The 27,996-nt window shown below is 40.3% G+C and overlaps 1 protein-coding gene across 10 annotated transcripts in view; it reads right to left on the bottom strand.

Annotated features, from left to right (window-relative positions):
- Positions 1-27,996, bottom strand: part of CALD1 (caldesmon 1) — a 211,457-nt gene that overhangs the window by 91,545 nt on the left and 91,916 nt on the right. For 8 of the 10 annotated variants that reach the window (XR_010362826.1, XM_064421336.1, XM_064421338.1 and 5 more), the window contains one exon: positions 8,613-8,706. The exons of the other annotated variants lie outside the window; for them this stretch is intronic. The gene's annotated coding sequence lies outside the window, so the exon portion shown is untranslated. The remainder of the gene's footprint in view (positions 1-8,612; positions 8,707-27,996) is intronic. 10 annotated transcript variants of the gene reach the window in all.

Genomic DNA, 27,996 nt, shown 5'->3' with positions numbered 1-27,996 from the left:
AAATGAACCTATTAGGTGATACCATTTGCAAGGCACCCATAATAAAATCCACATAGAGATAGCACCAGTTTTCTTAGCCAGGGAGTGCTGCAGAAGACACAAATTCATAATGTGCGAACTTATAATGTTACTTTGAAGAAAATGGTGTCACAAAAATATTATAAAAGCACTGCCCAAAGCGAGGTGTTGTACAGGGAATACATGTGATTTCCAAGTCTGAAGAGTATGCACATACTTCAAAGAGGGCACACCCAGGGAACAGATCTGAATTTTTACTATCTTTGCTACTGCTTTAAGTCCATATTGTTTTGGTATTTATATTAAAAAGGAGACAGAAATATCTTTGGAGATGACTAAGCAGTTTCTTGATTTGTATTAAGTACCAGAAAGCAGCCTTGCCAATTTATCCATATTTGAGTTTCTACAACTTAATATAAACTCACTTCCAAGAACTACATAGGTCTTCTTAAAGTATGTGCAGCAAGAAGTCAATGCTGTGCCAGCTGGCAGATTAAACAAGCCATTAAATAGGCTCCTACTGAATTTAAAGGATTGTTTTTCATCTTTTCCCTCTCTTCTCCTCCACATCCAGATGTATTATTTAGGGGATATTTTCCAGTACCGGTAGAAAAAGTCAAAGAAATGCCCTTGGCACATAATGAGTTTTCCCTCCAATGTGGTCTCCTGCTGCACTTGGAATTTATTCCATTACTGTATGGCTTGCAGTGGTCCCAAAATATCTCTGGCTATGTGACAAGGTGGGGAAAATGTGTTTGGGGTAGGTATGATTCTTCATTTGAAAGCAGGGACAGTCTGGGGCGATGATTTCACTGGGACCATTGCTGTCCCAGTGTGTCATCCCACATCCCCCTGTGCAGGAGAGCAGTGCTGTTCCCTACACATTTATAGCTCAGAAAGGCACAGTCCACCAGGATCAAGAATAAAGCCACCAGCCTGTCCTTAGGCTGGCAGAGAGGCTCATTTCTCTGCAGTCCCTGCAGCACTTCAGTGATGAGAATTAAAAACCAGCTGTGATAAAACCCTAGGCCATCAAAGAACAGAGGTCTTCAGCATTTCATTTTTCCCTCAAAGGTTCAATCTTAAAGCTGTCTGATGTGGAAGAGGTTTTACAGCAACTTCTGTGAGCCAGAGGGAAGTTTGATTAGAGGATCCATGTTTATCCCTAAAAAAATTTCCTACCAGCGTCATTGACATAGAAACCAAGAAAAAAAGAATAAGTAAGAGAAATCTGCAACTGTCTATTCCAATAAGTACTTTCTCTTTCCTGACCAATGAGTGAAGTGTAAACTCCTGAGTTTTGTAAGAATGTATAAAAGCATGCATGCTATAATAAAAGAGGGTTTGAAGCCTTCTGAAAATGGGGTGTTGCTTTGTATTGTCTCCATCTTAACTATGACAATCTGAACTTCCTGATCCAGCAGGATTCAGAGGATCAGTGAGTCTAGAACAAACACAGATATTAAACCATCCCTGCTGTCATCTACAAAGAAAGAGGAAAAAAAAAGCTAAATAACATTATTTCAGATAAAAATGCCCATATTAAAGTTTTCCAGATAAAACATCCCAGAAGATCCAAGCTGCATCTGCTCCCTGTGGCCATTTCAGGCTGACTGGAACTACAGGCAACTGAAGGAGCAGCAGTGCCAGTCTTACAAAAACTGAAATTTCCAGGCCTCTCTCAGTATTTCAATTCCTGGGTAATAAAAACAAGCTCAGCCCCATAAACTTGCTACTGAACAAGAAAACCAAGAAGGGCTTAAAACCAAGTACAGGCACACAGGCAGGGGCTGAGATAGCCAGCCCTGGAACTTGCCATGGCTTGGAGCATCTCCTTTCCCAGGGCAAGAAGCCCCTCCAGGCTGGTCCCACAAGAGGAGTGAAGCCCCACAGAACATCCTGGCCCATGAAATCTCTTCAGCTTTTGGCTCCAGCAGGGTGTGATTTGCCAGAATTTTTCTGGGGGTCACAAACATTCCCTGCTCCCTTCCTGAGGGGTAGTTTGGTTATTAATTGCAAAAGCTGAAGTGTAAAAACCCGTGTTTTGCATGTATTCTTTGTTTCTAATCCCCAGTATCCGTAAGGGGACTCCCTCTCTTGGCTAGCAGTCGGGATCCATTAGACCTTTTATGATGATTCTTTCTGTTGTGCAGATATATGATGAATCTCAGATGTTTAAATAGCATATAACAGTGCTCCATTGACCTTGCTGAGTACAGTTGGAGGGGGAAAAAGGTAATTTTCCTCAAAGAAATGTTAAAAATGTGTCTCCACTATAGCACAGATGCAGAGGATAAAGAAACTCCAGAGGGATTAAAATATTTTAGATTAATTTGGAAGAAGGCCACATTGTGTAAAGCCTGGTTAGTTTGGGCCTTTCCAATTCCACGCCATATAAACAAACCCATTTAAACTGCATTTGTTAGAAGGAATGTTTCAGAAAAAAAAAAATCCCCCAAAGCAGTTGTAACTCAAATGACCTCCAGTTCTGTATTCTCTCCTTACTGCCTAAAGAACAAACATATGTACAATATATTCTAGCCAGAGTTTGTGCAGTTGCTGCATGATTCATACTGCTTGAAAATTAAATCATTTAAGTAGAGGGATTCTGGCTCCCTCAAGCAAGGTTTTAAAAGTGAAGCAAGGTTGGTTTTGGAGCCAGCTTCCATGCTTTGAACAAGACCATTGCTTAGAAATTTTTGCTCAGGGCTGGGTGGAAGAAATTAAAAGATGAAAGTAAATTGAAAGCAAGAGACGGAAAGAAAGGGAAAAAGAGGGGGAAAGAAAAGAACCTGTTACATCAATACAGATAGATAAGAATGAACCTAATGTTCAGCATATCACTGACTGGCAGGAGCAAATCCTTAAATGTTTACTCACTTTCAAGGTCAAATTTTGCCTATTTTATTCCTACAGAATAGAGCTTTTGCTCCCTCCAAAGGGGAATATCAGACGCTAAATAACCATAACAAATAAAGATTTGCTGACCCTCACAAATTGAGACACAAATGAACATGAGGGTAGCAATGCACCAGCCAGAGGGGTAACAAAATGAAACACACACACTTGAGTCATTTTGCATGATCAGCATCTGAAAAACAGTAGGAACTTAAAAAATTAATGTCAGCATCTTGGGGAGGAATATGACAACTTGAAGCTCAGAACAATACAATTCAATAGTTTAGAACTCAAAATGAAGGGGAAAAGTTGTTTTCATTAAAAGGAATGCATTTTCAGATGACAAAAAGATTAAATTAAATTCTGGGATTTGAGGGCTAGCATCCCTGCTCATATCTTACATCATGGCCATAAAACTCCACTGGGATGGTGGCTTCTGCAGCTATCACACAATTTTCTGGCTAAGATGCTACCTGTTTAAGCTCTCCATGTCATTTTTCCTCATGGCTGTTTCTTCACATTTGTGATTAACACATTTCTCTAGCATCTCACACACATTTTCACTTTGGCTGCTTCTACAGCCAGCCCTGTGCTCCCATACTCAGCCTCCTTGCATGGATGGAAGGGATACATTAAGCTCTCCTTGGAGATACTCCAGGTTTGCAAGGATATAACCATAAGGAGAAAGCTGGCTAAGGGGACTCTTACATCAACAAAAAATCAAGACAGAATGTGGAACTCCTTGTGGTTGGGTTTTGTTCTTCAAATGTCATGTATGGACCTTTGTTTGTTGACATACCACACTACGCACTCATGAAAACAAGATGTTCTCTTGTCACTTAGACTATCATGGTAAGACATTTTAAATAAATACTTCACATAATTTCAGAAACAGATGTTAGACAGTAAAATTGGATGTTTGCAATAGAAATGGCCAAGTCCTATTTAGTAGCGCTTGGAATTTTCTGTTTTATGCTTCATATTATCACCAGCAATGCATGAAAACTCAACAGCTATTACATCCTCAACTTTTCTTTTGAAATGTATTTATCTTTAAAATTTACTCCAAGAAGTTTACAAGTAGAAGTGAATATTTTTCAATACACTTAACTCTGCCCTTCCACTCACATGCCTGCTGCAATTCTACATACATGTATTTTTTATTTTTTGCATCTTCAGTAGGAGGTGGGTTTGTTTGCTCTACCATCTCTCACAGTGGCTAAGAAAGTGTGAAAGATATTCAGCTTAAATTTTCCTTCTCTGGGCAGTTCTAGCCTCAGTGTTACTCCTGGTTAAGTATTTGTGTACTAATAACATAACTCCATGGTAATATTGCCCCTTCCCTGTCCGATTCAAATGGAGTATACCTGGTACCTGTAGTAATAAATTTTGAAAAATTGCTGGCTTCTAGTCTGGTGGCAGAAGTAAGATCAATTTGATTTCTTCATAAATCCCATTGTTTCTGTTTATTGCCATGCTACAGCCAAATTTCTGTGGCCTGAGTTAGCCAGGGTCAGTGTGGTGCAAAGGTCAGAGATAAGCAGGGACACAGATGCACCGTGACATCTCAGTTAGTGCTCATTGTTACTTTTTCTAGAGACTACATAGACCTTTTATGGAATAAAATGCCCTGAAAATTCTGGTAAGGAAAAAAAAAAGATAGAACAATTAATAAAAAAACTATTTCAATTAAATTTTATGTTGAGATTTGTAGACTTTCCTCAGGTTTTGCCGTTCGGGATTTTCTTTGTACGTGTAAGGCAAACAGCACTTTGATTATCCTCACTTTTAACACAAGGGAAAAACATGACAGAGATTTGTGTCTCAGTGATAAAACTAGCAAAAATAGAACACTTATGATAACCCAGACTTTGAAAAACATCAGTGAAAAGCCCCCCGAGCTCCATGAACATGTTGCAGGCTGCTCATGTCACATAACTACGGACTACGATTTTTTTGCCTGAGGCTCCCACATTTAACAAAGGGAAACACTGCTTTCAACAAAAGATGCTATTCTAGTTATGTGCCCTTTTACCCTGTCAGAGAAACAGCTGGTATCATAAAGTCACAGCTAATTTGTATCATATCTGCACGAACAGTCAGATTTAGTTTGTAGCAAACTTTCAAAGTTGGACTTAATGCCAGTTGATGGATGACAGCTTTTCTTGCATCCCCCCTTCTCAGAGCATGTTTAAACATTAAAAAAACCCTCCCAATATTCAAAATACAAACAGAGTCTTTAACACATTCACATAACCAAAATACATGTTAAATATAAATCACTAAAACTAGCAAATTTAAAAAATCCTAAAGAAGGGTGAGAACTACTATACTAGCAATTCTGAAGTTCAGTGACAAATAAAATAGTGTTTTAAGACAGACATGTGGGTACCAAGTGTAATGGAAAAGAATTTTCTCCTAAAAAAGAAGAGCAGAAAAAAACCCTGCCTCAGGTAATCTCTGGAAGTTTGGGTATCTGTTCTCCAGATTCCAGTCTGCCTGCAGAGACTGTAAGGGTTTTGTCAAGGCCAGCACTCAAAAATTTAGGGAAGACCAATCTCACTTTTTCTTTTAGGGGACCTGTTTCTCATTTAAGCTATTAAATGTCATCTACTTTCATTTACAAGATCCCTGTAGCAGAATGCCTTAACTGCGTAAAGGGACTCGAGTGAAAGTGAGAGTCAGGCCAAAGCCTCAACAGTTCCAAACCCACAGAGCTCACGTGAGAAAAAGCTGCAAAAAAGCCCAGTCTCTTGTTGGAAAACAGGCATGGGGAACTTCCAGAGGCTGGGAGTTCAAGCTCAGTTCATATCAACATCTAACAATGATGGTGTGCTTCTGAGGCTACCCCAGCACAACACCTGAGTACACAACGTGAGCTGGAGACAAGACACTCTCTTAAAATATCAGCTATTTCTCACTTCCACATTATACAGAAATATTGGGCCAAGGCTGTTGCCTATCATGATCTGAAAGCATCACCAAACTGTAGGCAAGGAAAGTCTGTGTAATGCTGCACAGTGTAATCATTATCAGGGTTCTGAACAACTGGCCCCATTTATCAGAGAGAGATTGGTGTGCTCTGTGAAGTTACACACACCAAGCCAACAATGGCCCTGGGAGGTTCCAAGCAGCAGCAACAGAAATGCAGTTTTAAAATGACAAAGTGACAGGAGAGCTTATTGTGATGGAGCTGAGAAAGAGCAGTTGTCAATGAAGACTGAAGATCCCCAGCTCCCAGCCTATCTTTCCCTCAGCACAAGCAGTGCCTGGCTTAGAAGAGAAATGTTGCACAGAGAACCAAGACACAGGGAGCTTGTCACTGCTCCCTGATGGACTCCCAGCCAGTGAGCAGAGCCAAAGTGCAGCATGCTCCTGCCACCTCCTCTCCAGGGAGCTGGATCTGCTCCCTGCCTACTGAGAAGGTGCAAATAATCAACTCCACTGCCTTCACTCTGAGCACAGCAGTGATTCTGCCCTTGCATATGATCTTTCTGCTTGTTCAGATTTTTTTTAGTATTTTTTGTTTTCAAATATTTCTAAACAGTGTGTCCATTTTACAATTCCTAGGTGCTGTAATTTCTAGAAAATAAAAAAAAAAATGTTCTCCATCCAAAACTTGGGATGAATCACAACAGGTTTACTTGTTTGGGTTCACCCTTAAATGAAGAATAACTTTCTATATCTAGATGATGCTCTGGCTTTGTTTACAGCCACTCCAAACAGTTGCAACACCTCCTCAGCAACCCAAAACCCACCAGGCTCTCATCTCTCACAAAAGAGCTTTTCCCAAAAAGTGCCCCAGCTGTACTCAGAGGTCACTTGAGGTCCCAGAAGTTACAGGGAAACTTGGGCAAGATTGAGTTCTACCTCTCCTTTTCCAAGTAGCAGAGAGGATGGATGAGAGAAGGAAGACCCTATGGTCATCTAGTTTACCTCATAAAGCCATAGAAAAGATCTTCAGAGACTCTACAGAAATGCTTTCCTCCTAAATGATTATTTAGGAGAAAAGCTGACCAAACCCATTCTTACACAATGTTTCCTAATGGCAAACATCTTTCAACAAAACAAACATTTCCAAGGAAAAATAAAAAGCAATCATCCCTATCCAGTGACTCTGAACCTTAACCTTTGAGAGTAGCACTTATTCTTGAAAGTAATTAATGTAAGCAGGTCAGATTTCCTTCCAAAGTCAGGTTTGACTGTAGTCAAGAACTAACTTAACAGGACTCCAATTGCTGAGGTATCAGAAACACTCTGGAGGGCAGTCACTGCTCTCTTTGAATATCCAATCCTTAGCACAGGGGAAAAGAACTCACATTTATGACCCCACTTGCTTTTGGGCAGTATGGCCTCCTTTGCCTGGATTCATATTTTCAGGAATTTAAATACCTCATAAACGCACTACTTGTGGAAGCACATGGGAACTTAAAGCTAGACATCTCATGGGAAGAAGTGTTCCATGGGAAATTCCAGAACATTTTGGCTGGTTCTGAATCAGAAAGAAATCCTAATTTCGAAACATCAGCATTTCCTACAACTGGAAATAGCAGATTGCATCTGGCTTCAGTTTTATACACTCCCCCCACCGAAGGCTTGAAAGTAACACAGAACTGCAAAACAACAGCCAGGGCAGAGAACAGCCTGCAACCATTATCAGCCCATCCAGCACTTGCACAAACCTCCTCAGAAGTGTAGACAAAGTTTAAATTTGCTTCCCCAAGGATGATGACAAAAGCAGCTGAGATGGGCTGGGACCCAGCAGTCCTGATGGGGAGGGAAGGCTGCTGGAGATGAAAGGCAATGCAAGCAGTGCCCAGCTTTCTGCTCTGTGTGTTTCTCCTCCTCCACACTGCTTTGCCAAAAAAAGAGGGGCAGAGGTACAGAGGACACCCAGGCACAAAAACTGGTCCCCCACCAGTGACCAGCAGCTCCTTATACCCTGAATTACTGAAGATGATGGTATTTAAGGGAGCTGACTCAATGCTGGGGCAATATTTCTGACCCATCCTTCTGCTGTCACAGGCACTGCCTTAAACTTTAGAGCCAGTCCACAGTTTGTCTGCAGTCTGGAATTTCCGTATATTGAGGGGCTAAAGTTTACACACATTATAAACACTTCCTTTAAATGGTTTGTGAGCCCTCACTTGTTCTGGCAGTGAAAGAACAATGTTTGTAAAAAAATGTCTAAGTGTTCCATGTTGTAAATAGTCAGTAAACACAGTTACTTGGTCTCTCACATACTTCTCAGAGCCTGCTTGCTCTAAAAAGAAGACACAACAGGATAGCAGCACTCCAGCATATGGTCATAACACAAATAAATATGATTTAAGACTCCCACTGCAAAAAAAACTGCTAAAATCCAGTGGAGAAACAGAACTTTTAAAAGAATGGCCATACACTGACAAAATGTTTGCTGTAAAATACAACGATTTTTGAGTTGAAGGTAAATTTCCACGTGAAATGCTTTAAATCCACTATAAATTCTGAACAAAGTAATCAGTGGTGTCAGTGACACCAGAGGGACAGGAGCCAAGGGTCTGCTGCAGGGATCTCCACTGATTTTCCCAGGAATTTGGACCAGCCTCCAAAGAAATAAGAAAACACTAAAGAAAAAAAAAAGCCTCTAATAAAACCCCCAGCTTCTGAATACCACAGGAAAGGAAGTCTGAGGTAACTTCTTTGATCATACTCACAGGAAGGCAATCAGAGGAAATATTCTGAGCTTTTCAGTAACAAACCAGCTGCTTGATGAATCAAAATGACGACTCCAGAAAAATGAGGTGAACTCTATACAAAAATAGAAAAAAAAAAAGAACCTTATTTAGCAAAGGCATAATTACTCTGCATTCTTGATTTTTCTTTGTTAAAGTCTTTAATGACACTCCTAGAAAGCCAGGGTTTTTTTAGGTATGAAGGAAAACTTTAAAAGTTTTAAGACATCAAGAAACTGTCAAAAGCTCTAGAAATTAGAATTTAACAAAGGAGATTTTGATCTCCCAAGATCTCTTAACCAAGTCAGTCACTAAAACATCTTTAAGAAGTGAAGCTGACTCTTGTTGTTAGAACAAGATGAAACCTACTGTCTGACCAGCAGTAAATTTTTTCAGCAAAACCAGGTTTCCAGCACACCCCCCTAAGGATACAGGATATTCCCTGCAGTATAAAACATGTTCAAAAAAGTACTCTGCAAAAGCAGATAAACAGTAAGATGACAGTCTGTAGATGGTACAAAACTATTCAGTTCAATCAAACTTAAAAGTCAGTATTACAAACTGGGGAAAGAGTTCATAGCAATGAATTTCTACAGCACAATTCATGAATTCATTTTTCAGAAGTACAGGAGGGAAAAAAAACCCCTGAAATTATTATTCAAACAACAATCAACTCTAAACAAGCCCATGACACTCAAAACTTCTTGGAGGGTGAGGAGGAGCCCTCTGAGAATATTAGGTGGCTCCCTAAAAGGCTTGCCATGCATTGGAATGGACTTCTCACCCTGCACAATCTCTGGGTGACCTGGTGTAAACCCACTATGGGCACCAGGAAATGCAGAAAGAACAAGTTTCACTGAACTGGGGTATTTTTCCCTCTGCATTCAGCTACTTCTTTGGTAGTATACAAACACACCAGAGTAAAAATAAAAACTGCAAGCTTTCTTCAGAGAGCCTCTAGTGGTCTGTTCTCTTTAGAACCAAGGACCTTCATGTTGAACACCTGCTGCCAGCAGAGGAAACGGATTATTTAAAAATCAACCTATTTCCAGTCATTTTAAGGTAATAGCGTGGGGTTGGTACTTGCATTCATTTCTGGTTATTCACTGGAAACTCAGACTTTTGAGGACTCGATACAAATGACTGTTCTGTAATTTCAACAGCAATTTTACAGTCTGGTCTCTAGGTTTTAAGACACCTGTCACTGACTCACATAACTGCAAATACTGGGGTGGCCAAAGGCAGGAATTTGATCCAATGTATTAGGAGTTTCAGTACTAAATTCAAGGGATCTCAACCACAATTTTGTGCTGAGCATTACTGTGCACATATCTAAGAAAAAAGAAAAATGTAAGAAAACAACCCTGATTATCAGGGTATGAAAAGAAAAATCAAGAGCTTTAAATCTTCTTCTTCCTCTCTCTGGTTACACCTGCTAACAGCAAAAGCAGACCAGGCTCTATCAGTCCAGAGCTTCAATCATGAATAACAAAGCCCTTCCAGGTCACTGAATTAATTCCAACTTTTCCACTAAATTGAAAATCTTACTTTGCTCATTTCTATGGTTTAGTTGTGCCCCATTTGACTCTCAGCAGGAATAACTTCAAGACATTCAGATCATGCTTTTGGAGTGTCCTGAGTCCAAAATGCTTTCCTGCTTCAGACCATTTGTTCTCTTTCAATCTCTTCATGATTTGTAAAACGGAGACAACCCCCAAAAATATTTTCATTTTCTTTCCCACAGTCATGAAGACCTTTTCTGCTGCTCTCCTTGTATCTACTCTCTTCTCAACCAACACTTTTCTGAATCAAGTTCAACATAACTTGTGATACCAATAAAATCTCTCACAGTGCTTGCCTTCCAAAAGAGGTTCTCTCTCACCACAATTCCATTGTAAGTTTACTATGAAGAGTTACAAACTATTTAACAAACAGGTAATTTCCATACAACTTAAGCATGAAGGAAGTTCAGACCCAGGTCAAAAAACAGACTCCATAAATCCAAACCCTCCAATCCAACAAACATCCCTCAGGTTTGGACACACGTAGGGCTGTAATTTTCAGTGGTAAAATTGGCACCATTTTTACTGATTCTTCAGTCCTTCGAATTCCCCTGACCATAAACTTTGGGTTCATGTTCTGCTCTCACTTTTGTAATAGCATTAAAAACACCCCAGACCTTGGCACACACCCAGCACTGCACATTCAACACTGAATTTCCAGCTAACAGGCGCACTGGATTCCCAGATAAATTGTGTTTAATGACTACTGTCCTGTGTTTAGTAACTGAAATGCTTTTATCAGAAGTCCTTAAAAATGCTTGATCAGAAGTACTTTGTGGCTTAAGAAGTTCAGGAGTTGCTGCTCTCTTGATTATAGAAACTAGAGAAAAGAAATCACATCCAAGGTCATTCAGCAGCTGACATTTAAATGTGGGTTGGGGAGGGCTATTAAAAATATATGAATACACACACAAAGAAAGCTCCCCTCAGCTCTGTTAATGAATTTGATTCCATTACACCTGATAGTTTTGAATGGAAATAAAGTTATGTGGCCCAGTTATAAAACTCTGTGTTGCAGGTATTGCATTTTATCCAAGAGATCCCAGCAGTGATCAATATCAGATGTTTGGAGAAGAACACAGGGACAGGGAAAGGATGTAATGGTGCTTCCCACAAATACTCTACAGCAGCTTGTGACTTCCAGAATGCCCGAGTCAAAGGTGGAATCCATATATTTACTGATCTCCATGGCAGCCTTTTTCCATTAGGTTCAGCAGCTGCCAGCACTGAAAAAAATCCTGTGACAGAGTCCTCACTCACCTAGTGCACAGTTAGCTCTGGTATGCACACAAAGTATTCAGCATTGCATCCCATACGATGGAGCAATCCCAAACCTGACAGCAAAGTGGTTAAAAAGCTGTCTTGGAAATAGCACACCTGGGTTTCAGTCCCACTCACATATGTAACCACTTAGGAAAATGAAATTAAATCAGTAGGAGAGAGTGGGAATGTAAAGAGTAGTTGAAAAGTGCATTTGAGCATTCTTTGTGACAAAGCAGGTAACCCAGTCTACCTACTGCACTCCCAGTTAGCAACTTGTGAGATAAAAGGACTCTTCCTGTAGTCTGTAAAAGTAGCAAATATTTCACAGAACAGCTGAGGTTAGATGACACCTCTGGAGATCACCTAATCCAATTCCCTGCTCCAAGCAGGCTGCCCCAGCACCATGTCCAGTTGGAGTTTGAGTATTTCCAAGGATGGAGACACCACAGCTTCTCCTGGAAATCTGTTCCAGTGTTGATCTCTCGCAGTAATAAAGTTCTTCCCTACATCTAAATGGATTTTTTTTATTTCAGTTTGTCCTTTTCCTCCTGTCCTTTCACCGGCACCTTTAAGAAGACTCTGGTTTGGTGGTTTTTGTTGTCATCTGTCCCCACTCCCATGGTGACAGAGTCACAGTGTGTGACAGCCTTAGAGAGTTAAGCTGTTAAGCTTGAATCTTACCACAGTTACACCCAGGAATTTTTATCCATAGATTTCAATATTGGCTGACATGCAAATTATTCCTTTTCCCTCAAGTCGTGAAAATGACATCAGGAAACCACCTTTTAAAAAAATAATCTCGGTGAAATATTTCTTTGAATACCCACTTCTTCCAGACCTACTTTTCTGCTTTTGATTTTTATTTTGTCACTGTTGTCATGTAATTTATTTACCTGGAAGATATTACAGAGGGAGCAATTAAAACTTTTCCTTGGACATGCTATGTGGAAGAAGGCGGCTTTGGCAAATAAGGATTGGCAAGTAAGTGTTGCCAGCAGCAGAGGGGACAAGAAGACTCAAACTCATTCATCACTAGGATACCCAAAAAAGGTGCCCAAGATATTTGTCCTCTAGCATGACCTGGAAAGGGGAGGTGTGTTCACAACCTGTGAGCTGCTCACCCAGACACTTGCACACAGCTTATCAGTACAAAACAGCAGTTCAAAGAAAATAAAAACACCTCACGCAGCACTCTGCTTGAGTTAAATTTAAAAACCACAGTCAAATCCACAGGCTAAACACACATTTACATGCTCTGCTGAACACAGTTTGGTGTACCTGAGCTCTGCCTCCCAGAGGGGTGCAGACACCTCCTGGAGGAAAAGTTTTGTGAGAGAGAAAGATCTTCCTCTTCTCACTTGCCACACTGCTAAGATCCTCTTAATGAGAAACTCATCAAAGCTTCAGAAAATGACAAATTTCCCCTCCACCATCGTAAAATGCCAGTTATCCTTACACTGAGTAGTACATTTACAGTAGCAGGACACAATATTTTGGAGGACAGTCACTCCTCTTACATTCACCATGATACTCTCTCAAAAAAGTGAACATCTCTCAGATAAAATGACTGCCCCACATACAGAGTTTCATTCTGCACATCCTGGCATGGAACAGGAAAGAAAGCCAAGTGCTTCCTGAGGTTAAACACACCCAAAAGGAGGACTTGGTACAGCTCATACTGAGTGAAAGCAGATTGTGAGATCTGTGCATGGTAATTCCTGAAAGTAGAGGCTAACAAATAAGCAAAGTATGTGTGCATCTGAGCAGATGTGGGCTGGAACAGCACCCTTGGCCATGCAAATATAGCACTTGCTTCCTTCTTTGGCCACATTTGTGCTACTAAGCAGAACCCATTTGCTAACCACACAGCAGTGGCATTCACATTAGCAGAAAACCAGACTCCTCTTCTCTTCCTGCTTTGCTCAGCACTTACTGACCACAGGAACAAACAGAGGGCTGTGCTCCTCAGCTGCTCCATGCAGGATCTGCTGTTCTCACAGGGACATCAGTGACAGCAGGAACAGGCCTGGCCTGTTCCAGAGCAGCCCCTTGTCCTCACGTAAACCTCACTTGCCAGCAGAGGAGCGACACGCGCAGCGAGGAGAAGACAGCTGAAGAGGAATATTCCCTTCTCAAACTGTGTGTTTGCAAGAGCAAACATTTGAAAATTTAAAAGCCAAAGCTGGTGATAGCCCTGTTTTTAATCTGGAAATTGAACATGAGCTCCCCTACATCACTGGCAGTGGATACAGGCATGTCTGCTACAGAACGTGCTTCTGAGGGGAACTATTTACTGCTAATAAAAAGTCCCAAATTCCTTGCAAATTTACTGTCCCTTTCAGAAAAGGGTTCCAGAAAGCTTAGAGCTCTAATCCAAGTTGTTAATAATCCATAAAATATATGGCATAATCATTCAAAAAAATAGTCTGTTCCAACAGACAGCAAATGGAAACTGCCTTTTTTAAAGCATATTTTGACAGCTGCTAGCATCATTCAACATTTCAAATAAAAGAATCTGCTCAAAAGAAACAAAGCAAGCTAAAAAAATTGAAACAACAAAAAGATCTCTTGTGAAAGCTCTGATTTTCTCCTCTACTGTGTCATCTTCAGCTATTGAATGGAAACACACTAACAGGATGAGTGTTGGAAGAGAGGGGGCTGCAGGGAAAATTCTGTGAGCTCTATCCTTTTCAGGGAAGTTTAATTAATGGCATTTCTGAGAAGAATTTTGATTGACAGGATTAGTGCCAGCACTAAAAGTTTCTATTTGTGGATCCTGGAGCTCACAGCTCCCATAAAAATAAAAAGAGTTCAGAAAAGAGCTTTGTGCAAATGAACACATTCCCTCAGCAGGGAAGGTTCATGTGAACCTCTTCTGTGGCTTCCCTTCACATGGGTTTTTCTGTGGAGATAGGATAGCACAAAGTCCCTGGAGAACACCCTCTCCATGAGGCAAAAGGTTTGCTTCCATTTTCTAGGTTAGTCCTTGGGAAAAGTTTCTAAAAGGAGTCAAATTTAAATCCTAAGAATGAGTGTTCCCAAATTTTGTGGAGGGAAACTTTTGGTTCCACTTTCTTTTCTTTTGGATTTATTTTAGCTTTTAGCTCAGACTAACTTTTACTTTCTAAATTCCTACCTCCTTCCTGCTAAGACAATCTAGTATTTTCCTAGCAACACTCAGTTCAAAAGATTTCAATTCTCCAATCACCTCTAAAGACTTGGGACAAATGATTAAGTTGACCACAAGCGTTGTGCTTTATTTGATTATTGTCAAATCTTTAAGTACTATCTCAAATAAACTATCTTTACAAGGGGTAATGCATTACATGCCAAAACAAGAAATTGGAAATGAGCCAGTGCTGTTCCATTGCAAAAAAAAGGGAAGGACACAGCATTCCAGTTCCCACAGGAAGCACTCACCAGTTTGCTGAACCATCCTCCAGAAACTTTGAAATGGAAGAAAAGAAGGAGGAAAAAAAATTATTCTCTTCACTGTCAACATCCCTTCCCTACCACCTTCCTCACAGGATAATCTAGTTCAGATCCACTTATTATCCCAGAAGTTTTCATGCATCTTATTTGCATCACATCTTGATGGTTTTGCTCCATTTTTTCCTCTGCTCTTCTCCTGCTTTCCCTCAACTCTACTGCTCTCCAGTATCATTTGCTCACTCCTGTTCCCATTCTTGCTATACCAAACTTAAATCAATGTCTTGGCCCAGATCTTCCTTCTATTCCTTATTGTTATTGTCCTGGTATCTCCTACCTCTGATCCTATCAGTTTTGGCGTTGTTCCCATAAATCTGCAACCTCTCCCTTTCTGCACCTTAAAAATTCTTCAAATTATGAGCATTCCTATGTATCTGGACTTGCAAATTTCTGCATTTTGACTGAGGCAAGATGAACAGAGCTAAATTTTCACAGAGGAAAAGTATCACAGTGCACCAGAATGCTGCCACTTACTCAGGAACAATACAAAAATGCAAAAAACTCTTTTAAGTGGCTTTATTATGTATGGAAGGCTTGCAAATCAGGCATCACAAAGAATATCCCAGTAGTCACATTATTGGTGATTAATACATATATCTTCCTCCATAGGCTGCTTCCAGTGACCCAACCACTGCTTTTATTCCAGCTACTGCCTGGGAACAGCTGGAGGTTGGATGCTTTCAGCTCCCACTGCTGCTGGCAGTGCTTAATAGAGATAACTGGTACACAACCCTTTGAGATCCACTTATTCTATCCCAGAAGTTTTCATGCATCTTATTTCCATCACATCTTGATGGTTTTGCCCCATTTTTTTCTCTGCTTATCTGCTTTCCCTCAGCTCTACTGTTCTCCAGCTTATTTGCTCACTCCTGTTCACATTCTTGCTATACCAACCCTTTAAGGCTACAGCATTACTATCTCAACTTTAATTAGCTTAAAAATGCCTGCAGGAAGGAGCAGATATGCCTGAATACTCAAGGGCCTCTAGATGTCTACACAAATACTGAAATTTCAGTCCACTCAGGAGAGCAGACTGATTGTCACGCATGGGCACAATCAGCTCCACTACAAAAGTAACCAGCTTTGTCACCACGTGCTGGAAAAGGGATCATCACCCTGACTTCTTCCTGTTCTGCCCCATGGATGGAGGAAAAAAATGAAGTTGCAGGAGAAGGCATGGCAAGCATGTCTACTTTCTAACTTTTCACTCAACATGCAAACACAAAACCTGGCAGTGTGCAATCCATCATCTAGAGGAAAACCACCAAGGCTGCCTGTCAGCCCTCAGACACTACCTGTGAGCTCAGCGATACCTGAGCTTTGCCAAACCCACTCCATTTATTTTAATGAACTACAACTCATAACTTCAAAATGCAGTTCTGAATCTCTCCTCATATAAACAGCAAGGAATGTGCACGTGGAAAAAAAGTTATCCTGGTCACACCTATAACTTTTCCAAAAGGAAGGGCATGCTCAGGTACTGTAGATGAGAATCAAGATGACTGAGCCCCAGCTACTTGTTTAGACTGTTAGTCTTGCTTTCAGTGGTAGGAAATATTACATAAAATCCATGTAACACATACAAGCTAAGTGCAAATGATGAAAGAAATCAGCAAGGGAAAAGAGGCCAGAGAGCTGTTGTGATGGAAGAATAGCAGCTGGGAAAACTGAAGTCAACCCAGCTATGTTATTTTTTAATTAAAAATAAACATAGTCTTTGTTGCCAAGGGATTGGTTAGCATTCCATTAAAAAAAAAAAAAGAATTTTGTTTTACTTCATTCTCATTCCCCTCCTAACCTCCCTCCCCTCTCTGTCCCCTCCTCCCCCCTCCCCAAAAAAAGTATTTATAGATTTTGCAAAAAAGAACATGGTCATAAAGTTTAGTTGAATCGGCAGCACCACACAGAACCACCTATTTTTAAGGCATTCTCTCTCACATCAATGCCTCTTTGATTAAAAACAGTCAGACTACCATTTTAATTTTGTTCATTATTTTGTCTTCTGCTGCTGAGGTCCATGCTAGCTGTACAAGTATGCATGACTAAAATGCACGTGTGTGAAGGATAAAAACTCTTTTAATGGAGGTTTCAGCAGAGCCATGTTAATCCTTCCAAGTTCAGCCTTGATTCTCTTTGACACTAAAGCACTTTTTGCTCACATCTGGTATGGGGTTTGTCCTATTTTTTGTGAAATTTGTTTGTGTCCAAGACTAGTGAAGGTCTTGCATTTTTTCTTTTGCAGTCCTCACTTCACAAACAGCATTTTCTTTAGCAGAGAAAAACCAAAGCATCCAAAGACTCAGTTGAGGATTTTCACACATTCCAAGGACTCAAAGGTTAACTATTTTTAAAGGCTGACTACCTCATTATCCTGTTTACCCATAGCTTTTCATTCATTCATCTTACACATTTCTTGTGTGCTTTTATTATGCCTGACCTCAGAGAAGGTTTCTGCTACCAAGCTCTTCTCTACGCAGCTTCCACATCACACTTCAAAAATCTTATCAGGCATTACTAACTCCTATTTTCTCATTCGCCATCTGCTTTGCTCATTACACATTTTATTTAAGATGTTTTAGGTCATTTCTCATACAAAATTCATATTCAGAGGCAGTTGCAATTGTTCTGATAAAATACACAGGAGTCGATGGGGCAAACTCCCCAAACCAGACCCATGAAATGGATGTTTTCTGTAGAAATATCCATCTTGAGCTGAGTAAATACATCAATGCTAATTGAATCAAAGAAAGATCTATTTGATAATTAGGCACTAAGCTAAGTGGCGAGAAAAGAGAATTAATGTGAAGTAAAAATAACTGCAGGTGCATCCTGCATCTCAGGTAAGTACCACCAAGTCATCAACCTAAAGGATGTTCAGGAGTGGAATTGTTTCCTGCCTGGACTATCTGGAATCACTCCAGCTTACATTACAAGAAAAAGGGAAAATAATTATTTAATTATTCATTCAGTGCAGAGCAACTGTAAAGAGAGTCATGACCAGCAGCAGCACAGTACAGGATGGCAAATGCACCCACATTTTCACAAGAGAAAGCCCAATATTCAGCCCCAGCTGCAGAGAGGGGCATTTCAACCTTCAATTTGCAAGGAGATTTGAAAATAGATTAGACTGGAAGTGTGTCTCTTTCTACTTTTCTATTCAACATACTCCTTCTACGGATCCCAATGAGTTTTCAGAAAGATTTTGAATTCATGAAAATTTAAAGACAGAAATAATTTTTCACCCAGCTCTGGTCAGTGTCTGCTGACTCACACGCAGATTCCTCCAGTATTTGAATCTTCCATTGACTCCAGAGAAAATTTGTGGTTGACCACAGAGCAAAAGCTTAGCTAACGAAATACCATAATGCATATTATTTGCCATGCAACACTAAACACAGGAGAAAGAGGATACGAGGTTGCAAAACATTTTTCTTTATGCTTTGCATATTTTTTGGAATAGGAAAGATAACCACATTAGGCATAGCAATGTGTTTGTTTTGTCTCAAGGACACTGGCTCACAAATAAATGTTACTGCAACTAGTCAGAGTTCAAGTCATTGTGCCCAAACTATAAAAGAAAAGAAAGAAAAAAATAAAAATACAAGGCCTTTGGAAATGAAATGTTATTCCTCATCCCAACAAAATATAAATAACTCAACAGTTTAGTGACCAGCAGTACACAGCAGAATGAATTCTGGTTATCCAAGCATCAAAGCATGACAATGAACATTAACTCTTATGTGACAACAGAAAATTGGATTAGAAAATAAGAGAAACTCAGTGAGACAAATAACTTGGCACTGGCACACCCTACCCATGCTAAGCTTCAGTCTCCTTGGAATTTACACAATTTTCCCTGCAAGAATATATTTTAGTTGAATTAAACATGATTGGAGATTGGTTTTATCTTTCAGATGGTCACTTGCTGCCAAAGTCCAAGGGTTACATGAACAAGGAGAAGTCAGAGAGGCTTCTCAGTTAAACTTTCTTTTCCAGGTAGGGTGACACTCTGACTACCAAATTAGAAACTTCCTAATTCTTCCTTCTGAGGAAGATTCTATTATCCTTCTCACAGTGTTTTTGCTTTTCTTCAAGATATGCAACAGCTCAGTCTAAAAACCAAACTCAAGCCAAAGCTTTGGGAGATTCCTCCCACTCCCTTTCAAATGGGAGAGAGGGTACAATGACGAATCCTGAGCAGGACAGGGAAACCAAATAAACCTCAAAATTGCAAGGGGAAGACAGACTATCCTGTCTAGAGGGAAGGAGTTGCAATAAACTAAGAAATACCATCAGACTTTTTTTTTTTTTCAGAAAAGCAGCCACAGCAGCACGAATAACAGTGATTTCGCTGTTTTAAAATGCTGGGAGGCTTCTCTCACCATGTAACAGCACTATTTTGTCTTTTACATCTCAGACCAAGTAGCTAAAGCCACTGAAAATGCAAGCACGTGCCAAAATGGGCAAAACATTCAAGACCATCCACATGTCCCATCTTCATCTAGCAAACAGAAAATGCAATGCTATTTACAGCATTTACAGTTTCTTTGTTTCTCATGGGAAACTAGTTGATGTTGTCTACTGCCAGCTCTCATTGTTAGCAACACTCATGGAGAGTTTATTAATTTTATGTCTTGATGCCACTTGTCCAAAGCAACCCTTCTATATGGGTCACATTAGATTAATAACAGCAAAAGTATCATATAGATATCAGAGCTCATTCACCAAGTGGAATTCAAGAAGACTGACACTTAAATTTTATGTATTTCTTATTTAAAAACAGAGCCCTCTTGTCAGGCAAATCAGGATTTCCTTGATCTTTAAGCTGTCGAAATATACAAAACGATAGTCACCCACTCCATTAATTTCTCCCATCCTGTAATACACAAAACCACAGTTCAAAGCACATTTCTATTTGAATACTCCCCATCTTCCTTTCCCAGCCCTGTTGAAAATCTGTGAATGAAGCAGAAATGCTGCCTGTATTCATCCACGCTGTGGGTGCCAAGGTAACACTTCTCCCAGCTGAGAGCAGGATCATTTTATCTGGAATGGCAGAGCCCTGCTCCATCAGAACTGCCACACTGTGACAATGACATGAAGGTACCACCAGTTTAGGTTCATTTCTTTTGGTGTAAGCCACAGAGAGGATCTCTGGTCTCTACCAGAGACCCCAATGATTTTAAATTTATTAGGTCTCACTACCTATCACAGCTTAAATCTCCTTTATGAATACTTAAAATAACATTAGCACCTGTAGATCAGGGGGAAAAGCTGACAGGAGGAATAGCTGTAGAAACAAATATGCACTATGCTTCAGATAAAAACACACCCAGGACACACAAAACAAGGATGAAAGAGAACCTGGAAAATTAAAGCAATGGAAAGAATATGTTAAAAACAAAGAGAAGCAGTGATACACAGGCATCAAAGGAGGTGAAAAAGATGGGCAGAATGATTGCAACAAAGAGAATGAGACAGATTTAACAATAGGCTTGCATAAGTGCATTACACCAAGGCCCAGAGCAGCTCCTACAGCTATTGCAGCTGCATGGTGTCACTTCAAGGCATTTTGACATTATTCTTTTATATTTAGAATATATATTTAGTGCATGTAATATCCTCAGTGGTGCTCATCCCCTCTTCAGGCACCAAAAAGACAGATATTCTGCACTGCATGGTTTTGTGTCTGGTAAAGAGGCCCACACACAGGCAGAGAATGGATCCCTGTTGATTAACTGTCAGATAGGAGGAGTGCACAAAAAGCCTTATGATAACAAATACTTCTTGCAACAGGGCTCATTCTACCTGTGTGTCCAGAAAGAGGACATTAAAAATAGATAATCAAAGAAAAGGGGGGAGAAAAAGAGAAGAAAGAGGGTTTGAGAAGTTTAATGGCTGGTGCTGCAGCTCTGAGTTTAATCTACAAAACAGCTTTCATCAGAACAATTAGATTGTTCTCCTCTGGGCCATTCATCATCTCAGATATTTTTCTAATTTTGACTTCTACCCACTAGAGATCAGAAACCTTCTAAAAAAATTATCATCTAGGGATTCCTCCACTGGAATTTGGACTGGCCTCCATCATTCCTTCAGACAGTGCTCCTTGACTTTTTCCCATCGAGCTCACTGCTGCAGTGCAATGCCTGGAATGGCAGCTCTGGGCTGCAGAAATTGGGCAGAGGACTGCTGAGAACAGTGGCAGCTCTGGCAGCCTACTCAGGCACAGGGTGACTTCCAGTTAATATCTGAATTTTCCATCCAGGGTGGCAGAAATTGATTAGTTTTTGTGATTCTTCTAGTAGCAAATCACAGTCATGGCTTTGCTCAGTGCATGTTTGTGGGAAATGAAAAGAGCATGAGGAAAACACAGCTGAAACTCCAAACAGAGAAGGCTTCAGGTAATACTTGATTATCTCTTCACCTGGCTAAATCTCCATGGTTCCTTGCAATACACAAGCACAAATATATATCTCCTCACTTTTAGTCAACTTTCAGCCACATCACAGTTTTTGTTTCTGTCTGTGATATACAGAGGATTTCCACTGCAATAATGAGTGATTCAAAGCTTTCACTCTCACAACAAACCTGTGAAGGAAGGAGTAATTTCTGTTCTCATTTGACAAAAGGCTCATTATAAAAGAAAGAAAACTTGTACAGCCACAGATATGTTCTGAATGAAGACCTTACATGGGGGCCTCCGAGTGTGTCAAACAGTGAAACAGCTTTTTTAGTCTTATTATTATTAGCCATTCTTTACAGGGGAAAAAAAAAAGCACCACTTTCTCTGAAAGAAACAAATTATTCATTTCCTAGAAACACAAGACTGGTTTCTGTCAAATTCTTTCAGTGTTATGCTCTGGAAAGGGAGAGAGGGCAGTGACAAATGTGGCAGATGATGAACTGCTGCCTTCTCCAGAAACAGCAAATCTATTGGTGTCAGCTTCCTCGCTTGAGCCAGAACCAAAGCACACATCCTACACAGGTTAAAGGGCCTCTTAATACAGCCATGAATGACATCTAATCATTTAAAATAATAGAGGAAGAGGAGGATGTAGAAAACGAAGGAAGCTTCAGACAAGTCTCAAGTATTGTCTCGTTCTAAGCTTACAAAGCAGCAGCAATATCTTTGGTGTCCCTCTAGAACTGCAACAGGATCACCTGTGCTTGACCAAACATCTCATAAGATAACACATGAAAATCTCCATGGGGTTAATGCAGACACAGGGATTTCTCAGCCCCCAAAAAGTTTGGCCATTCTTCCACCTTCAAGCCAGATCTAACAGAATTTTAGACAGACATTCATGAGAAAGCTGTCTATAATAAATTTCTACTCATGTGACAGATTTGTCTCCATTTTTAAATACCTGCCTCAATACAAAGGCTGCCTGGTTGTACATAGCAGTGTTGGGCTGGTTTGCTCTCGTTGGCACCCTGCACACCACCTCCTTGGTGACATTTCCACAGCTAAACAATAAGGGAGCACATCACCAACATAAACATTAGAGCAGGAAAAGGGGAAAAAAGAAAATAAAATAAACAAAAAACCCTAAATCAAAAACCTCACACATACCATTTCAGCAGTTCAATCCTGCCTTTACAGCTGCAGCCTTTGGCTAATACACAAACAGCTTCTCCTAGGAAGAAAAAGTTGCACTGCTTCAATGAGAAGTACAATGCTGAACAGATGCTGCTGAGCCCTGACAAATCCCTGGGCAGATATAGTTATGTCAGTTTGAGAGCTTGGAGTGTGACTGGAAGTCCAAACACTTTGAAGATGACATAAATCAAAGTAGCCTCTCCTTCAACATAGTGATTTCCTCTGCTTGGAGTCCCTTCCACTTTGAGAGAATGGATACAAACTGTTCTCTCAAAGCAAGACACTGTTCACTATGGATTATGTGAAGTACTTTTTTCAAAGAGAGAAAAATGAGCTTTTTTCCTCACGTTTGCTTGTACAGCTTAAAATCTCATTATAATGACATGGTGCTGGGTGACTATTTTGGCTGTAGAACAATGACAGAAAATCAGCTTTTCTCCAACTTAATCTCAGTAATGGCATGAGTACCATGCCAAAAAATCTCAGTACCATGGCATGAGGGAAGTGTGGTGACACAGGACAAATCCTCTTGTCGTCACAAGCTTGTGCCAAGGGGGGTTTCAGTAAGTTTTTGAGGACTACAGGCTATGGGATCCATGGTGGATTTCTGGTTCTGCAATTTCTCCCACCTCCACACCAGGACCATTGGGGAAACCAAATAATTAGCTCTGATTCCTTTGTGATGTCTTTAGATGTCCCATGTGAAGGTAGCCAGCTCAGTTACCAGAGCAGAAGTCATTCCAAGAAAGTGAGCAGTGAGATTCAGGTGCAGAACTGCTCAGTCTTAACAATACAAACTACCATGGGTGTGCAGCTGGTCTCTCCAGCAGCAAAAATTCTGGGATCCTCCTGTACCAGAGAGGAACTTGGGATTATACCTGGTCAACTGGTCTGAAGGATGAGAACACCTTCTGGATCTTGTTCTTGCAACAGTTTTCCCTTGCTCTTTCCTCTACTATGATATACCAAACACCACACAGACAACACAATATGAGGCTTTTCACATGCTTTGCACAATCCAAAGACTGATTTCCAGCCTCCAGACTATAATTTTTCCACAAAACTTAAGCTGGACTTCATTCATATAGAAGCATCCCCACTGAGGGTATGGTGCTCCATCTATTATCACATTCACCTCTAATAACTCCAGAGAAAAATCCATATTTAGGCCTACAGATGGTTGCATCAAATAGACTTTTATATACACATATATACACTGATATATCTTGCAACAGATATAGCACAAAAATAGTATGCAAACATACACAACTTATACTATCTTCCATAGTCTAAATAAAGTACAGCAGAACATTTCCTCAGGTAGGAATTTCTCTGGACAAACTAGAAAAATACACCTCAATAAGATTTTGCTCTAAAGCAAAACCGAGGTTGGGGAAAATATATATTAATAAGGTTTTGCTCAAAAGAATAATCTTCAATGGTACACTGATAAAAATGCATCTACTGGAACAATTATCTTTAAAAGCTCAGCATTTTACAAGGAACTGCTCTAATTGCTGCCTTAATCAACATCATAACTTCTAATACAACTTGCAATTAACGTATGGTAAATAGCATCTGCCAATTAGACTATCATGTGCACTGTACATCTGATTCCTGTTTTCCCTGGAATGCAGCTATTAGTGCTGGAACTTGTCCAGGGTCTCTGCTTTGGCCTCTAATGCTCTGTAGATGAGCAGCCCTCAACTTTATGCAGCAGTTAAGAGGAAGAAAAGATTCCTGCACATATGAATTAGGTCATAGATATGAACCTTGAAAGGAGGTTCATTAGTCATTTTTAGAGCTCCACTACTTTAAAGTAGAAGAAAATAAATCACAGAATACATCCACTTCATCACTGCATAGTGTCATCACAGACAGCAAAGTTAAAACTGTATTAATCACACACATCCCACCATTTCTCCCTTTCTTGCCTGACCATCCTTTCCCTTTTTTTCCCTTTGTTAAACTTCATAGACTGAAAAAATACCACAGACATTTTATTTCATTTAATTACTCAAGATCTCATCTCTGCTGTTGTCAAGTGCCTTCTATGGATGGCTAAACATTCACACTGAGACCACCTATATTTGCTCAGCATCTGTAAGGACAGTTTTGCTCAGAGCCCAGTTTTTGCTGCTGATGAAGCTGCAATTCTCAAACACAAAGTGCTTAGAGAAATGTTTTTTGCTCTCAAACGCAAAGTCATAGAGGTAAGAGATGTGAAGCCCCCTAAACTTCTTAAAAAGCATAAGACAATGAGGGATTCTAAGTAGCTGCATGACCAAAGCATGAAGAAAAAAAGAAAGCCACCTTAAAATTTCCATAAGTGTTGCTTTAACTTTCTGAAACCAAAAATCACCTGAAAAGGGCATGCTCCAAACTTAAAAAATAATTTTAAAAAAACATATCATGGAAGGCCTATGCTTTTACCTGTCTTGGTAACTCATTCTAGAGTAGCAAAACAATCTATCAAAAAGATTCCACAGCTGGTGAGGGTGACAATTTTTGTCAGGGTTCTAGAGATAAAGCATGCTGGGGAGAAAGCCACTGCCACAATTATCAGTCAAAGCCTATTAAAAACATCCTTTAACCAGCAGGAGAACATTGTGACCTGGGACTCAAGATGAGACTTCTCTGCCTAACTCTGTCACATGATTTTGGGGTGAGACTGGGGACAGGGGGTTACCTCAATGCTGCTTCTTCCCCTGCTGCCCTTTGATTCTCATCTGATCAGATTTTAAGTCCTTGAAGCCTTGGAATGCTTTTCAACATAAACAGTGCTTAAGCTCCCCCTAAGTGTGGTATAAAACTATTAATACAGAAAATAGAAAGTGTTTTGGTTTCTTCTCCCCGGGTTAGAAAGAATACCAATAGAAAGTCAAAGGAAGCACGCAAAATTTTCCACACTAATCTATTGCCTGCATGCTGCAGAGTCAAGGTCCATCAGGAGCAATGTAAGCCTTGCTTCAGCCTGAAAGCCAAACTCAGCTGTCATTTCCACCTGGAAATGTGCAATGCACACAGCAAAGGTTTGTGTGCACCATTCCATCTTGTGCTCCTGCTGCTGTCAAACGCAGAAAGGGAAGAAAATGGAAACATGAAGCAATGAAGTAATTTTCCTTCCCACATACAACCTCAGGCTGAGATGATGTCAGGTTTCACAAGCAAAGCCAGTTTGAATGACAGAAACATTTGAGAGCAGAAAATCCAAAGGAAACCTATATTTCTCAAAAGTGCTTCTGCTGATTCAACAGGCAGCATCCCTAGTGCAAAGTCTGAAATGAATCAAGACTGTGTGTGACACATGGATGTCACTTTGGCCTTCACAGAATGGGGAAAAATTGCTTAAGGGCTTCACTCTCTCCTATGCCAAACAACTCCTGAAGGGATTATAAGGCTGGTTACCTTTACTCTCAAGAGATGCAATTTCTAGTTGAACCATAAAAAATTCTTATTGGTCTAATAACTGTGTAATTTCTCAGAACTCTCAATCATCTCTACTAAATTATGAATCATACACAAATAAAGGTAGAGAAAAAGCCCAGGTCCCTTTGATCCTCTTGCTGGAGTAAAAAAAATGAAAAGGGTGGACACGGTGGGAAGGGGAATCATGCTGGCATTATCATAGGAGCACTTGAGGTGCTGCTCCTTCCAGGGAATTTCTCTGCAGGATAGCTGTGGTTGGACTGCATCATTTTCCAGGTGCCAAAGAGGACAAGACTTGGACTGAGAACCCTCATTCATGACCTTTAGTCACTGCTGAAAATCACACTGTAATTTTTACAAGAGTAGTGGAAGCACTTGGGAGAATTATAGAGTGAGGGGAACTTGAATTTGTCTCCTTTGTAGATTAAAATGCTTGCATACTCTACCTAGGCTTATTAGGTCCTGCATACCAGGATTCATCTGGCTGTATCAAAACATGGATCTGCTGCCTTCCTCTTTCCTCCTCATAGCCAAGCAGCCTTTAGCAAAAGCAGAGATTGGAGAGAACAAAACAATCAAGTGGAAACTGCTTTCTCCACATTTCACTCCTCTTGCTCCTGGCTTGCTGCTATTTCACATGCTCGACTATTCATGACAGTAACCTCCATTTGAGGCAGGATTTTGAAAAGATGAGGGGGAAATTGACCCATTTTTCCCCCATCTTGCATATGCTATTTAGAAAGACAGGTGAGGAAGGTACATGACACTTTAGCTGATGTATTCGTGACTCCTGCCATTTCAGGGTAAACTTAGACTTGGGAAAAAATGCAGCAAGCTTGAATCACATTAAAGCCCTGATTTAGCAAAGTGCTCTGAAACACATGCTTATAGTTAAGCCTGTGCCTAAATGCTTTGCTGAATTAGGACCTATGTTGGTAAAAGGGGCAATTGATTAATGGCTTCTGACAACCACCAGAAACTAATGAGCCACAGACCTCTGCTTTTTCCTCCAAATGACTGTACTTAAACCCAAAGGAAATTTCATTATGGAAACAGAAAACACTTATAAATAAATCATACGTGTCTCCTTCACAAATATTAATTTTTATCTGCAATTAGTGGTAAACCCAAAACTTCCTTTCATACAGTAATCAGAGACAGTGCCATTTGCCCTACGAAGCTGGTTATTCTTTCAAACCCATAAACTTCTCCTCAGAACTCCATGGTTTACAGAAATCGCTGTGAACCCAGCTAAATCAACCATGAAATATGCAGGATCCAACAGAGGAACCAAAAGGTTGCCTGAGACAAACTCCAGGGTGAATCATGCCAGCACTGTAAACCCCACCTAAAACTGAGAGCTCAGCAACACAACATGCTGAAATCTGCTTCATGCTGCTTCCCTCTGAGACACATCAAATCCCAGGGGAAAAGCTACAGAACACAGAGAGAGGATAACTTCAACCCTCAAAGATCCAATCCAGCTATTTGCCAAGTGTTCACCATTGTGGAGGTTTTCTGAGTGGCCACATGTCTTAGCTTTTACTTTGGTCATATTTAGGGGCAGGAAAATCCTCGGGCACAACTACAGGAGCCATGACATTCAAGCCTAATGTCAGCCTTACCTAAATCTCGTTAAACAATTTGCCTTGTTTTGCCTAGCAGCATCTCTGCAGCACAACACTGACACCACTCCCAGCAGGATGAAAGGAATCGCTTCTGTTAACACAGATCTAGCAGATCCAACTTCAAGGTAATGAGTTACTAAACAGGGACAATAACATCTGAGGTCTCATTATTATCACTCATAAGGTATGAAAAAATATTCTCCCTTTTTGCATTGGTATTTTACTCACCTAAATCAGATTTCAAGAGTAGGTAATGGAATGAAAACACAAGAAAAAAATTGATGCCATACAAGATTTCAGTGGGTGTTTACAGAGGTTCCAGGGGAGAGATGGAGTGGCTTTCATGCCACATGATAACTGTGAGCAGTTAATTTCCTTCATTCACACCCTCTTTT

This window comes from Passer domesticus, chromosome 5 (genome assembly GCF_036417665.1).
Source record: "Passer domesticus isolate bPasDom1 chromosome 5, bPasDom1.hap1, whole genome shotgun sequence".
Classification (NCBI taxonomy): Eukaryota; Metazoa; Chordata; class Aves; order Passeriformes; family Passeridae; genus Passer; species Passer domesticus.
The sequence above is the reverse complement of the archived record's forward strand: the minus strand, read 5'-3'. Positions and strand labels throughout refer to the sequence as shown.